Raw genomic sequence first — 15,064 nt, 5'->3', positions numbered from 1 at the left:
AATGGTGTGAAAATGTCAATATATCCACATTAAATGTATGAATTTAACACAAGCTCAGTAATATTCTAGCTATTTTTTAATAAATAAACTCACTTTAAATTTATACGGAAGAATATAGATCCATAAATAGTAAGGATAGATGTCAGTATATACAAAAACACATTGTAAAAAATGCAAAGTATTCCTGCAGGAACTGAAATGCAGACCAAAAAAAAATGATTAGACATTTCTGAGGCCCATAGATAGTGAAAATTAACATCTGATCAGGAGATACGACAAAAAATTGTGATAAACTATGAACTTTTGGGGAAAAAATGCTGTTAGAAAAATTTCTTATAATACAAAAAAAAAATCTAACTAAATATCTATCTCATTATGTATAATAATGCACTCCATTTGAATTAAACTTAAATATGAATATTATAGGTAAAGTTAACAGGAAAATATATGTGAATATTATTGTGACCCATGAATAGTAGGGAATTTCTTCAACAAAATGCAAAAGTCAAAAATCGTAAGAAAAAAAATTGATATGTAATTCTTTCAAAAATAAAAATTCTTGTTCATGTTAATATTAATGTAGAACCTGATATAGCATATGAGACCCAAAGTCTAATTTTCAATAAATATTGTGTAAAGATCTCCTTTCTAAGCTTAAAAAATTTGATACTAAAATCTACTACTACTACATAAAATCTACTACTACTACATAATTTTTCAAAGCATAATATATTACTGTAATATATGATTAAATAATATGAATTACATTTATAATAAACTATTTAGTACTTGAAATGGTATCTACTTGGTCAGGAGTATATTATCATCTGTACAAGGACTCTACGACTTCAAGGCTGTAATATTAATTATGCGGGAATGTTTCATTGGTCTTCAAACATCGAGAGGCTCATTGGCATCAATGATTTAATTTTTTAACAATTTTATTTAAGTATAATTAGTGTATAAAAAACTGCACATATGATGATCATAAAGGAGATAATGCCTAACCGTGACATTTTACTAGGCATACACGGGGGAAAGACAATTCAGTCAGAAGGAAAGAGTAGTTGCAAAGACTGGGAGATGAAAAACAGCATAAATTGTTTTGGAAACTAGGTTAAAATATCTAGAGCACAAAATTTTAGATTTGGGAACACAAAGGTAATGGAAGATTGAGAAGAGATAGTATTTTCCCAAACATATTTTATATCTACAGATATAGCTGTGTGTGTGGGGGGGGAGGTATAGTTAGTAACATATAGAGTTCTACCTAACCTATGTATCTATGTATCTACGTATGTACGTATGTATATATGTATGTATGTATGTATGTATGTGTCATCTATCTATCTGTCTATCTATCTCTATCAATTGATCATCTATCGATCATTTATATATCTATCTACCTATAATCTATCATCTATCATTTATCTATCTGTTTATCTATCTATTATTTATCATCTCTCTACTTATTTTTCTATCAATCATCTATCATCTATGATAATATCTTAATGACACTGTGTTTTAAATAAATAACTATTGTCTTGGATTTTTTTGTTCCAGTGTACTTAAAAACAATGGAATCTAATTATTGGGATGCAAAATACAAACTGAATGCAAGAAAAAGTTTTAATATGAAGTCAGAGCAGAGTAGAAAAACATTACTTTAGAAATACATTTTCTGGAATGCTGTTTTTCAATATTTACAAAAAAAACCTTTGCTTCACTTTATTGTTGTGCTCTTGAAATGTGCTGAGTCTTTTTAAAAATGCATGTATATTAATGCATTTTATTTTCCATTGCCATTTATATGACCTCACTCATTGTAATTTTAAATTTCACAAAGGGATAATATGCCAAAATGCATAAAGTGAGCTAAATTGTATCTTTATCCAAACTGTAATTTATTTTACCAATTAAATAATTTTATTGAACAAAAATACGTGGAATAATTTATATGCCAATAAAATTATAAGAATACAAAATGTGAACAGCATAATTATATAACTTCTTTGGAATATAGTTTCTAATATTTTCTAATCCATTGAGAATTACCAGATTTTATATTCAGTTATAAACATTAATGTTTTAAATTTGCCAGTATGTTATATAAATGCTATTTAATACTTGGCTAACTTAAAAGGCATCCCACTAAAATTTCTTTCCTTGGAGGTTACTAATGCAGACCACCAAACTCCAGAGAAACAAATGCTTCTGACGGGGATCTAGGGCCAAACCTTCCTCAGAGGTATTGTCTCATTTAGCATGAATATCAACATGAAAATACACTTAACTCTAATTATAAGTAAAGTGATGTGAAGGAAGCACCTTTCACATATCAAATAAAGTATCAGAAAAAAGCAAAAGCTTTCTCTCAGATATCATGAGGAAAAACTGATGACGGCTTTTGCTTAATTTCACACATCAGGTGAACATTTGGATTATTTTACCTAGAAATGTGCATTGACCATGGCAATGAAACAGGCACAGACAAGGAAGCCTGCTAACCCAGGCTCTAGCCTCCGAATTCTCTCTGCTATTTGTTAGTCCTAAGTCATTTTTACTGCTCTGGAGCCTTAATTTTGTCATTTATAAAATGATGATGTAAAAAAAAAAAAATTGGCGGATTTCAACGAGTGAGCCACAGATGTTCAGGATTCATTTTTCTCGTGACTGAGAGGTGAGGGGACTTCACCCTGATTCAATCAGAGGTGTTCTTTATATGTTTTCTACATCAGGCTTCTCCATAAAATTTTGTTTTGAGAAAAGATTTCCACCCCTGAAAAAGTTAGAAAAGCTAAGTGGAAAATATACTTTATGAGTTGTGTGCCTTGCTCTAATACCATTAGAACTTCTGAAAACTAGAGCTTATTCTATCCTAGGCTTTGACTGACTATGTTGTCCTGTTATATTCCTCACGTAGCTGACTTAGAGTGACCTGGTCCTGTGACCAGACCTATCCACTCTGGAAATACAGATGATCGTAGGAATGCACTGGTAAATTCATGTGGTGGGTTGGGCAGAGAAAATGTTCAATACAAAGCGATAGGGAATATTGTCATGCACAGTAAAACAGAAACCAAAACAAGCTACATTTGAAGATCCAGGTGGCTAGGGAAGTTTTCAAACCCCAAAAGTCAGTAGGTCTCAGTCACCAAGTAAAAACACCCATTCAGAATCTAATGTGTATAATGTAGAGATCTTTTTATATTGCTATAAAAAGTCACACACACGCATAAATGTGTGAACACAGATCTGTTCAGAAAAAAATAGTATAGTTTTCTATAAAATCATATGTTGTGTTGTATTCTTGACATAGTGACAGAATTTCTAAAAGCATATTGCATTTATCAGTAAAATTACTTGCTCTTTTCACTTGCTTTGAAATGATACCTCATTTACATCACAAATTATTCAACATCAGGACCACCGATTTTCTGTATAAATCTTAGACAGGACCTTACATGTCCCTCAACTATTAGGTAAACTGGGGTTCCATGAGCGTTAGAGCTCATAAGTTTATAAACTATTTTTTGTGCATCCAGAAAACTCTGTTTCCATCTGATGTGGTTCAGGAAATAGTACCCCAAAATACAGTATTTTGACATATTTAATATTTCCTATATATAAACCAGAGGAAAAGAGTGATCTTATTTTTGAAGACAAAGGGGTAAACAGAGGAGTTTGAACTAACAGGCTTGCTAAGTTCCCCCAGTTCACTATACTTAGCTCATACTCTGTCCTATCATATCTTTCTATGACTTTCAACTATTCATCAAACCTAGCATAAAACCATGTAAGTTTACCTTTTCTTCAGGTCTTCATTTCCTTATGAAGGCTCCTATGTCTCTTAAAACATATTAAGTAAACTTATATTAAGTAAATGTATATGCTTTTCCCTTGTTAATCTATTTTTGTCAAGAGCTTAGAAGAATAGAAGTAAAAGGTATTTTTTCTCCCCACAGTCTCCATCTCCAACTCAAAGTTTCTGGGAAATTAGGTGACTAAAATTACAGGCTTTGTCACACTCACTACTTATCAAAATGTCTTCATTATTATCTTTTCTACAAAGGCTGTTGCTTATATTTAATTGCCAATACTGAATTGTTTCCAAGTCAACAAACTGACTGCATAAGTACAAATAATTATTTCTTGTAACTATTCTTAATAAATGACGTTAGATTGGGAGAGAAGGGAATGAGAAGCAAAGTAATCAGTGCCAATTAATAGGAAAATTGTAAGCTAATAAAGAAAGTAATCAGCAATATACAGCTGATTCCCAGAGAAAGATGAGATCTGGAGGAAATCTTATTACACAGGTGACTTACAGGGAATATACTTAAAGTTGACTTCTAGCTTGCCAGCTTTTACATAGTCATCTGAGCATCCTGTTTCTCAGTGTGTTTGGCTGTTAGAAAGCCAAAAAACTTAGAACAGTTTTTAGAAGAAGCTTATGATGGACACATGCTAAGCAAGTTGTCAACACTGCTTCATCGAAGAAAGCTCGTACACACGCATACTCAGTGTTGCTTTCCAGCTTTCCAGTTGCTTTCACTACGTGTGTCTGGGTGAGGAGGGTCTCTAAGCCCCAGGATATTTGAAATGTTTCTATTTTCCAAATTTTCTTAGACTCCCAGGTTTTTTGTCTTGGAGATGAGACTTTAAATTATTAACCTCCATAACGGAAATCTCATTTTGTCTTCTTTTAAATTCCTATTATCTTCAAATCAACTATGGATTGTTCAAGTCATTAATATCAATTGCATTGTACATTTAATGTCAAAAAAAGTTTTGTTAGCTTGGTTAAGTATTTTTTAGATAAATTAATGTGGATGATATACATTCATTTATGTTAATTTCTATATAAATTGCTGCTGTTACTTAACATTATGTTCCTCAATAGTATGGCAGTCCTTGCATTGCTTATTAAGAAAGATTTCTCCCAAGACAGATGTAAATTCAGTGAAGGCAGAATCATATTATTCATATGCTCTTTTTAAGCCACAGCATCTAGCACAGTGATGTAACCAACATATATGCTGGCACCAACATATATGCTGAGTAAAGCATCAATAGTGTGACATCAAGAAAATATGGGGATAGGACATAAGCAAATCATGTGAGGAACAAAAGTAAAATTCAAAGTCCATAATTGTCTATGTAGGAATCAAACAATTCCTAAAAATGAAAAGAAAATCAAGGAGATTTCAGAATTCAGAGATCATCCCCAGTGATTTTTGACATTTACTGAAATGTATCTATTCTTCGAAAAATATTCTGCTTTAGCTGAGATAGACTACAAGATGACCCTACCTTCTTTCCCACCTGCCAGAGTAGGAGTCACAAATAATTGATGCGCAGGAGGAGCTCAAGAGGTAATTGTTAAAAGAATGAATATCTGCTCAACTAATTTTTATTTAACAAGTCCTAAAATATAAAATGAGAACAATCCCTATATATAGTAACATTTCTCAATGTGTTGTGCATGTTATTTCTTTGAGCTGCTTAGGAAAAAAAAAAAAAAAAAGGAGCCCGGAAGCAATCAAGTTTAGAGGATGTTACATACTATGAATCTTCTCTAAGAGCCAATATGAACATACAAAATAACAGCTGAAATTCCTTAACTGCTTAATGTATGCTAAGCACTGTTTATAAGACTCTGTATGTATCATCTCATTTAATTTTTATAGTAATGCTATAGTTCACATTTTATCAATAAACAAACTGAGGTGCTGTGAAGTAGAGTATCATATTCCAAGTTTCTCCTGTACACTAAATGTCAGGGCTAGATTTAAGTCAAGGTCACACCAAGGATGGGCTCTTTAACTTTCTCTCTATGCCCCTTAAGTTATACTATCAAACACTCTGAAATTTGATTTGCTTCATCTACAATGACAATGGAGTCCCATTATCCTTTCTTTTTTAAAAAAATGGCTACTTTAATATTTTCGGGAAATACATATCTTCTAAAAAGTGTGCTAACATGACTAAGTTTCTTTGTGAGATACATGGAAGAAGAAGCTTATATCAGAAAAATTGTATGAAAGATACTTATTGTTGTAAATATGATGTCTTACTTTGTAGCCTAGTATGAGGTTAATTTTTGTAAATGTTCCATATATGTGGCAGAAAATATGTACTTCTAATTTTTGGATGCCAAATTTTCTGTATGTTAATTAAGTTAAATACTAATTTGCATTATTAATATTTTAAAAATATTTTTGCTGATTATTTTCTTAGCTTTCCTAAATTGAGACATGTTGAATTGTCCACTGTTGGTAGTATTTGTCAAATTCTTCCTATAGTTCAAAAAATTTTTGGTTTACATATTTGCAAGTTTCTGCTCAGGTACATACATGTTCAAAATTGCTATAACTTACCGATATTAAGCCAGAATTAAGCACTGTGCCATTATTTTATCACCTTCTCTATTACAGGTTGTTATTTACATCAAAAAGTGACTTTCGATTAATATTAATATAGTTTCCTTAGCTTCATTTTGGTAGCGATTGTCTATTAATCTTTATTCATCCTGCGATTTAAGCTTTTATTATATCTCTTATTTAGTTATATTTTTGTTTTACTCCAGTTGACAATCTTGACTATTAATTGAAAAATTTTGCCCATTCAAGTTTACACTGACTATGAATATATTTGAATTTTTTGCTACCATCTGACTTTTCTTTTTCCACTTATTTTACTCTTTTGATTCTTTTTTACTTTTTATTTCATTTATTTCGCATGGACTGGGGTTTGCTGCTCTTGTTCTATTCTCACCCTTTTCTATTTTTTCATTTTAGTGGTTTTGAGATTTTACACTATTTTTTAAATTAAAATGATCATATTTGTAAATACATCAAGTATGTTGAAATTGACTAAGACTTAGAATTAATGAATCATTGATTGTCTGACTCACTCCCACCAAAAAATGACTTCAGCTTTGATGCTTTTCATTCTGATTTACATTATGTTGTTCTATCCCTTTCTTAAACTCAATATTTATATTTTATAAGAATATGTGACTGAATTTATCTACTTATTTTGTCATCATTTCTTTCTTTTTTCTTTTTTTAATGCAGACTCTCATTAGGAATTTCATTTAGAGAAGATCTCTCAGTGATAACTCCTAAAGTAAATGTAAATGTTTTCATTTCATTCTTATAGTTCTAAAGTATACATAATTTTTGGTGAATAGTTTGCCTCATTTTATAAATATTATTTCACTGTGTCATGGATTGAAATTGCTGTCATTCTGCTGTTCTTTTTTAGATGATCTCTTTATTCTCTCTAGCAACTTTTAACATCTATTTGTCTTTGGTGTGCTATAGTTTCACTGTATAACTAGGAATAAATTTATAAAAATTCTTGCTTTGGATATTTAATGCTTCTTGCGTATGGGGGTTCACATTATATTAATTCTTGGGAATTCACAGTCAATTTCTCTTAAAATATTTCTTCTCCTAGAGTCTCTTTATTTGTCTCCTTTTAAACCTTCATCAGATGTGTTAGACTTTCTAATTTTGTCTTTCATGTCTTTTATTTCTATTTTATTCTTTTCACCACATAAACATTTTTACTACATACTGTGTAGCCACAGATTGTTCAGTATCACTAATTTATTTTTCAGTTGCATGTATTCTGCTGCTTAACCCAACAATTGAGGTTTTTTACATTGAATTTTTTATTTTTAGAAGTTCTTTTAATGATTTTTTGTTTATTGCTAAAAGTTTCCTTTTTTAAGCTCATCTTTGTATTTTTTTCTCAAAAAATTACTTATCTGCTAGCAATTTTGTAACTCAAATCACAATGTCTTGAGTTATTAGAGATCAAAAATTATTATTTTTTTTTAATTCTGGGTTTCATGCATAGTGGTTTGCTTTCTTGTATATTTAGTAATCTTTGTAAAATGATGCTTCTTGTTAATCTATGAGAATTATATTTGGTAATCATTGTAAAATGATGCTTGCTGTTCATCTATGAGAATTTAGTGAACCTTTCTTGAACGACCTTTATACCTAAATGGATTTACTTCTGACTTTGAGAGGATCCTAAGGACAACTCTAATTGAGATCTACCTTAACCTCTTTTGAATGTTTTCAAGTTAGATCCTCTGACTCAGCTCAGGATCTAGTTCCTATTTCCAGTATTAATATTCTTTCCTACTATGATGATTTAGGAATTAGCTTTAACCTATACTCCTACCTATACAGGCTAGCTCAATTTTCCCCACTTTTCTAACTCCTAATTGCTCCATTCCAGCTTCTTAACTTCAACTTCCTCAGTTCCCTGGAATTCAGCCATAGTTTATAGCATTGGAATACTAGATTCTGACTACCTCAGTGCCTAAAGCCATCACTTCTTGGCTCACATTTATTTTGTAATTCCAGTCATGTCCCTAAAATAGATCACATTTGAGAGCTGGTTTAATGAAGCAGGAGCCTCACTCAGAATTCTTACTCACATATTTATAAGAAACACTAATCTTTCTTATAAAGATGAATAAAATAAAAATACATATAGGCCATGAAAAAAGTTTCCATCACAAGAAAAGGAAAACTATGCTTGTAGGAATTTTCTCCAGGAGATATCAATATAATTCAAAAATAGCACTGCATAGGTCAGGATAGCTTAATTATGGCTGGAGTAAGCAATTAATCACCAATATCAGTGCACAAAAATGTCTAATTCCTTTCACAATACATCTCCAATGTATGTTTATGGGGAATGTTGTTCCCTACAACACTCAGGGGTCCAGGCTGATAATTTACCATATTGAAAATGTGACTCCCTTTTTCAACTCCCTAGGGAAGAAAGTCTTGAAAATCTCGTTCCACCATGCTGTGGACCAGAAGTAACAGGTCACATTTCCCAGATTCGGTTTGCCTTGCCTAACCTCACTGTAGCTGGAGATTATAGGCTTTAATATGTCCTTAATGAAAGGATAACCAGCTACTTTGATGTGATTCCAAACAAAATTTTAATGGCATTTTTCAATTAATAAAATAATTTAAAAGTTAATCTGAATAGAGAAAGCTTTGAGACTAGCATAGGAAATTTGAAAGTAAAAGAGTAATGATAGAGAGTCTAACTGTAATGGATTTTATACTTAAAAAATAAATCATTAAAAATATTTTACATTGTACTCAAAAAATGAGGGCAATAAAATTTTTATTGAAAATAGACTAAATTGTATTAAATAACTAAATAGATCCAAAAAGTTATCCCAAATCAATAAAGAAGGCAAAGATAATTTAATAAATAAAACTGCCAATTAATTAAAAAGAATCAATGCAGATGTTTATCTCCTACTTCATAGATAATATTATAGATCAATCATATAATAGAGGGATTAAAAATTAACTCTAAAAGTGAAAACATCAGATTGACCCCTAGAGAAGATTTTGTTCATTATAGTTAAATGCCAGATGCACCAAGTAATAGATCAAAAGATTTCAGCACATCCAAGTTTTTAAAACTGTGCCCCTTATAACATTACCGATCTTAAAGTGTAAATATCAAGGAGTAAACATAAATACAATAAGTTAAACATATGGAATTAATGCATTCTAAATATTCTACAGACCGATGTAAAACATTGTAATCCACAATAATATATATTCAAAACTTGAATAAACAACTAAGAAATATGAATAAAGAAAATGTGAATGCTAATTCATATGAAAATATTAAAACTCATCAGTATATTAAAAAATGAAAAATTTTACTTTAAATCTCTTAAACGATAAAAGCTCAGATTAATAACATATTATAATAATGCAATATTATATAATATGTGTATTAATACGCCTGGTATACTAATATGGGCAATTAAAGTAGCATATGACTATGTATGCGCTTTAAGATTTTCATTCCATTTATATAAAATTCTACCTCTGTGAATCTAAAAAACATAATTTAAAATATATAAAAGCCTGATTTACAAATAAATTTATTTTCATAATAATTATCACTTCAAAAATATAAACTTTGTGTAGGGGAGTCATTAAGCTATAATATTATATCTACACAATGGAATATTAATGATAATTAAAATGTAAGAAATTTTAAACTGAAGAATTTTTTAAAATACCAACTGGGAAAGAAAGCAATGTAAAACATTTACACACTGCAATCATACTTAAAAATATTAAACACCCAGACGAAATACATAAGTAAAAACTGGCTAACTGAGGTGATAGGTGTAAGAATAATTTTCCTTTTATAAATTTTAGTATTTCTACATTTAGCAATTAACCACTATATCTTTTGATTAGAAGACATAGAATTTATCTAATTTTTAAGTGGAGCTAAGAACTAAGATTATATTTCAGATGTAGTTTTTGAAGCTGGAAAAAAAAGATCATTATCTTCCTATCTTTTTCACAATTCTCTTATTGTAATCTAAAAATATATTGGCTTATTTTAGAATTACATGGTCCTATAGACACATCTTAATCTTGCAGTAAATTGAACGCTGTGTTTTATTGTTTTGTTTTGTTCTTGCCTCTACACTTTATTTGTTGTTCATTAGAGTTGTAAGATGAAGTTATATTTAATCATTAATTTGTTCATTAACTTTGTACTATATGACTTCTAATACTGTATTCTAGGAGATATAAAGATGTATAATAAAACGGTTTCTCGGGAAGTTTGAAATCTGTCTGAGGATGCTTTGGGAATTTGGCCCAGTGTAGTGAATATCAGAGAATAGCTATAAACAAAGGTGTAGGTGATTCAATCAAAGAATTATGGGATATGAAAGATGATAGAGGTTCTCCATCTACTTCCTCACCCAATGCAAGGATGCATCTATAATGTTCTTGCCAGAAAGTATGAGTAATCTCAAGGCTTCTACTGTAATATAAAGCAACATATTTCATTGTTTGACAATTCCAAAAATTATAAAGATTCACTTCATATCACTGACATATCCCCAAGCACTCTTCCCTTCTGAGATAAATATTTTAATACTCAAAAGGAGGAGTTATGAGTCACCACCTTCCATAGCATTTATCATTGCTCCTTAAATTTCTGGGGTTCCAAAGGACTGCTTGAATTCTCTTAATTTTACCTGCCTGACTTTCTCTCTCTGCCAGCTTCTTTATCTCCATTCATTATTTTCAAGACATATGACTGATTTCTCCTTTCCTCACTCCACATACAGCTGCAGCTTCTCTTTCTTGCTACCCCAAAGTTCCACTAACACAACAGTCATGTGCCACTCAGTGACAGGGATAGCTTCTGAGAAATGTGTCTTTAGGTGATTTCATCATTGCGCAAACATCCCAGAGCGTACTTACATGAACCCAGATAGATGGTATAGCTTATGACTCCTAGGCTGCATGCCTAGGAGATAAAATCAAGAGCAAGAGAAAATGATGCAATCAAGTAACTCCATAAACATGAAATGTATGAGGCTGCTGCCAGTGTCACATAACGTACTGTTTTACAGCAAATTTTTTTTATAAGTAGAAAGAATACACTCTAAAATAACAATAAAAGGTATGGTGCAGTAAATATCTAAACCAGTTACATAGTTGTTTATTATTATTATCAAGTAGTATGTACTACAGGTAACTGTATGCACTATACTTTCATATGACTAGAAGTACAGTAGATTAGTTTATACCAGCATCACCACAAACACTTGAGTAATGCATTGCACTATAATATAATGATGGCTATGATGTCTCTAGGTAATAGGAATTTTTCAGCTCCATAATAACCTTATGGGATCATTGCTATGTATGAGATCCGTCATTGACCAAAAGGTCGTTATACAGTACATCACTGTACTCGTATGTACATGTACCTCGTTAAGATCAGGTTTTGAGATAACAGAAGGAAACCACATTTTAGGGAGGAGCAGGAAACAATGTAAATTGAATATTAGTCTATGTCTTTCTTAAAATTTTCTGGCTATCTTGCTGTGACAAATTTTTATTGTTCACTTTTTCTATAATCCCAAATGCTTGTCATTCTGTGGAAACAATTTTTACCTACTCTGTGCCTAGAGATTTTCTTCATCTCTCTTCATTCCTCAGGTTCATGGACCTCTCCAAGTTATTTTCCAGGATCTTTCAGCAGAAAACAACAAGGTAAGGGCGTCTCCTGTAATGTTTTTGACAACTTGATTCCTCAAACACCAGTCGTCCATATAAGCAGAAATCTATTCTACTTCATTCCATGGCAAATGACCATTATAACACTTGTTTTCTATATAAAATTATTATATCATTCTAGAACCTCTATAATTTAAGCTGCATATTCTGAGTAAATAAGTACTGTATTTGCCACCTCTTCTATTTAAGACAGATGAAATTTCTCTCTCATCTCAAGCCCTTAGAGTTCTTTTCTCCAAACTAAATATTCTCTAAGTGTCAAAGAATCTTATATTTCCCTGAATGCTCCACATTTAAGGCTTGATTAAAACACAATAAACAAAAATAGAAGCGATAGTCAAAATCTTCCTAGTACAAATAATAGTGTAACTAGGTCTATAATACGAGATGTCTATCATTGAAACCAGAGTAAGTGACAGTTGTCATGGGATTCTATGAGCGCAATAACTAGAGTTGTCAGATTTAACAAATAAATAGAGAGGACACTAAGAATTTTAGATAACGAATGGATATATTTCTTTTAGTTTAAGTATGCCCCACACCTCCTGTTTTATCTGACAAACTTACACATGAGACAATCAGCAAAGCAACCAGGTAACCCCAGGTGAGCAGCTATAGATGAAAGAGATAATGTGTTAATGTAATGGACAGAAGACTTTCAACCGGTCACCCCTTACAAGAGAGAAATCAAAGTATCCATCCCATGGGATGTTGAAAATTTCAGAAAGCCTAAATAATCCTTTATACTCCATTTTGTTTGAATATATACAATCAAGAAACCAAATTGGAATCAAAATAAGCAATTTATACCAATGCCAAAATGGAGCTTACCTCTAAACTGAATTTATCTGGGTCTTCGAAGTGGAGTTATAGTGATTGAGAATCTTCTGACTGTAAAAGACAAATGTAATTTAAAAAAATGACAAAAGATTCCTCAAGTCAAATAAAATTGGTTTAAACAAGAAAAAAATGCATTAATTTGTTCTATTTAAACACATAGAAGGTCTGGTACTGGCTAGATACTTATTCCATTTTGCACTATCTCCTCTGTTTTATTTTTTCTTCTTATTAAAGCAAGAATATTTGTGGTGGAAAAATGGCCAGTAGGAACTTCTTGTTTATATTGTATCTTTTCAGAAAATTTAATAGAAGGGCTTCTCCTTCATATTTTTTCCAGGAAAACTTCAGGATTGAATCTTTTTGAAATGACATGAGTTCATCACTATCTCAAGCCTGTACTAGTTACTATGTCTAAGGGATGAATAGCTGATTGGTTAGGTCTAGATTTAAAACAAGATTGGGGGTAACTTCACAGTGTTCATGGAGTGAAACTGAGGGAAAGATGGTCTCCAAAGATAAATCAGAGGTGGAATCACAAATTCTGGGAAGACAAGAATAACAAGTATTCGCTATCAGAGGCAAAACTTAGTTACCAACCTTACAGGCATGGTTGCTTTATGATGCTTAGCACCATATTCTTAGAAAAGAATACATGTTCTACTGTTTTGCATCATGTGTGGGACAGCCTAGAAGTACCCCAAATCTTCCTCATTTGCATTGAGTACAAGTGAGAACACACTTGTTTTTCAGCAGCTAGTGGAACACTTGCAAAAGTTATCCTATTAAAGATCTTTCATGAGAAAATAAGCAAGGGTACAAATAGACCATTTTAAAAATCAAATGAGAGTGTATTCTTCCCAAGAGAAGGACCTAGTTACAATGGGAGGGTGTGAGAGTTCACTCCATTACTGTGTTCCTTCACGGAAAATTAAGAGTTCCAGCTGAAGGTAAACATATGTAAGTATCACTGTCTTCAGCTATATTTTAACCTCGGTAGAGTGAGACAGAACTCACATTCTAAAATCAAGCCTGAGCCACAGACTCGACACACCTAGATGAAGGCCTCGGGGAAAAGAATGTGCAAGGACTACTATAGGAATCATGGAGCCTGTCTGATTTGGCTAAGAGGTTAAATGTAGCCAGAAGTGGCTTAAAGACAGAGCACTGAGAGGGATCAAGTGACAGAGACCACAGGCATGAAGTGATTTGCTCCATATTAAAAACCAGATGTTTAATTACTGGACGTTTCCAGTCATTTATTTAATTTGAGTCTCTCATACGTCTCTTAAGGTGAATGGCAGAGGCTAAAAGTCCATCTATTAAAAGGAATGGGTGAAATCCTCACAGAGAGATAGAATTAAGCTCAAAGTTCTCCATGGGGTTGATTCTCTGTTTTAAAAAATATACAATAATTTTTGCAGGTTTGGGGAACATTACTTTAAACAAATTTTAACCACAAATCATATTTAAAGCAATCGAGGCACATATTGGATAGTTATTTCCATTTTCTCCTATGTCTCATCTTTTGCAATTTGAAGTTTAATTGATTAACATTATTAATAGGATTTTCATTGTTTTCTTTAAACATAAAATGCCAGTCTTTAGTGTATCTACGATTTTTACCCCATCTTATTTCAAAACAATAAGTACAAGTTCCCATAAAAACAAACAAACAAAGAACAAATATGTACTAAAACTAGTAACAAAATGGGAGGAGGTGGAGACTTGTCGGGAGAGAGCTAATGTGTGGGTTAGACGTGAAATTTAAAACAAAAAACAAAAAACAAAAAACAGGATGTTATCTAGTGTTCCAGTTCCTACCCTGATTTCCTGATTTCTTGGACAAGTTACCATTTCCCTGAGTCTCTATTTCCTATTCAGGGTACTGAGGATAACGATAACATGTCACTAATTGTGTTTTTATGAGGATGAGGAAAATGTATGCAAAATCTAATTATAAACTGTAATGCCCCGATGATTATTAAAAATCGGCAGAATTCCAATCTTCAAACCATTTGCATATGAAAATTCAATGTACTTTTTTTTCTTTTTTCTTTTTTGCTTCATTGTAAGAATTGATTTAAAGCATCCAGGAGTGTAGA

The 15,064-nt window shown here is 31.7% G+C and overlaps 1 long non-coding RNA gene across 1 annotated transcript in view; it reads right to left on the bottom strand.

Annotated features, from left to right (window-relative positions):
• Positions 1-15,064, bottom strand: part of LOC120619583 (uncharacterized) — a 343,052-nt gene that overhangs the window by 280,341 nt on the left and 47,647 nt on the right. The window contains exon 2 of the long non-coding RNA XR_005657564.1: positions 12,954-13,013. This is a non-coding gene — a long non-coding RNA (uncharacterized LOC120619583). The remainder of the gene's footprint in view (positions 1-12,953; positions 13,014-15,064) is intronic.

The sequence above is a fragment of the Pteropus medius genome, unplaced genomic scaffold (genome assembly GCF_902729225.1).
Source record: "Pteropus medius unplaced genomic scaffold, Ma_sr-lr_union100, whole genome shotgun sequence".
In the NCBI taxonomy this organism is placed as follows: domain Eukaryota; kingdom Metazoa; phylum Chordata; class Mammalia; order Chiroptera; family Pteropodidae; genus Pteropus; species Pteropus medius.
This window is presented reverse-complemented; position numbering and strand designations above follow the sequence as displayed.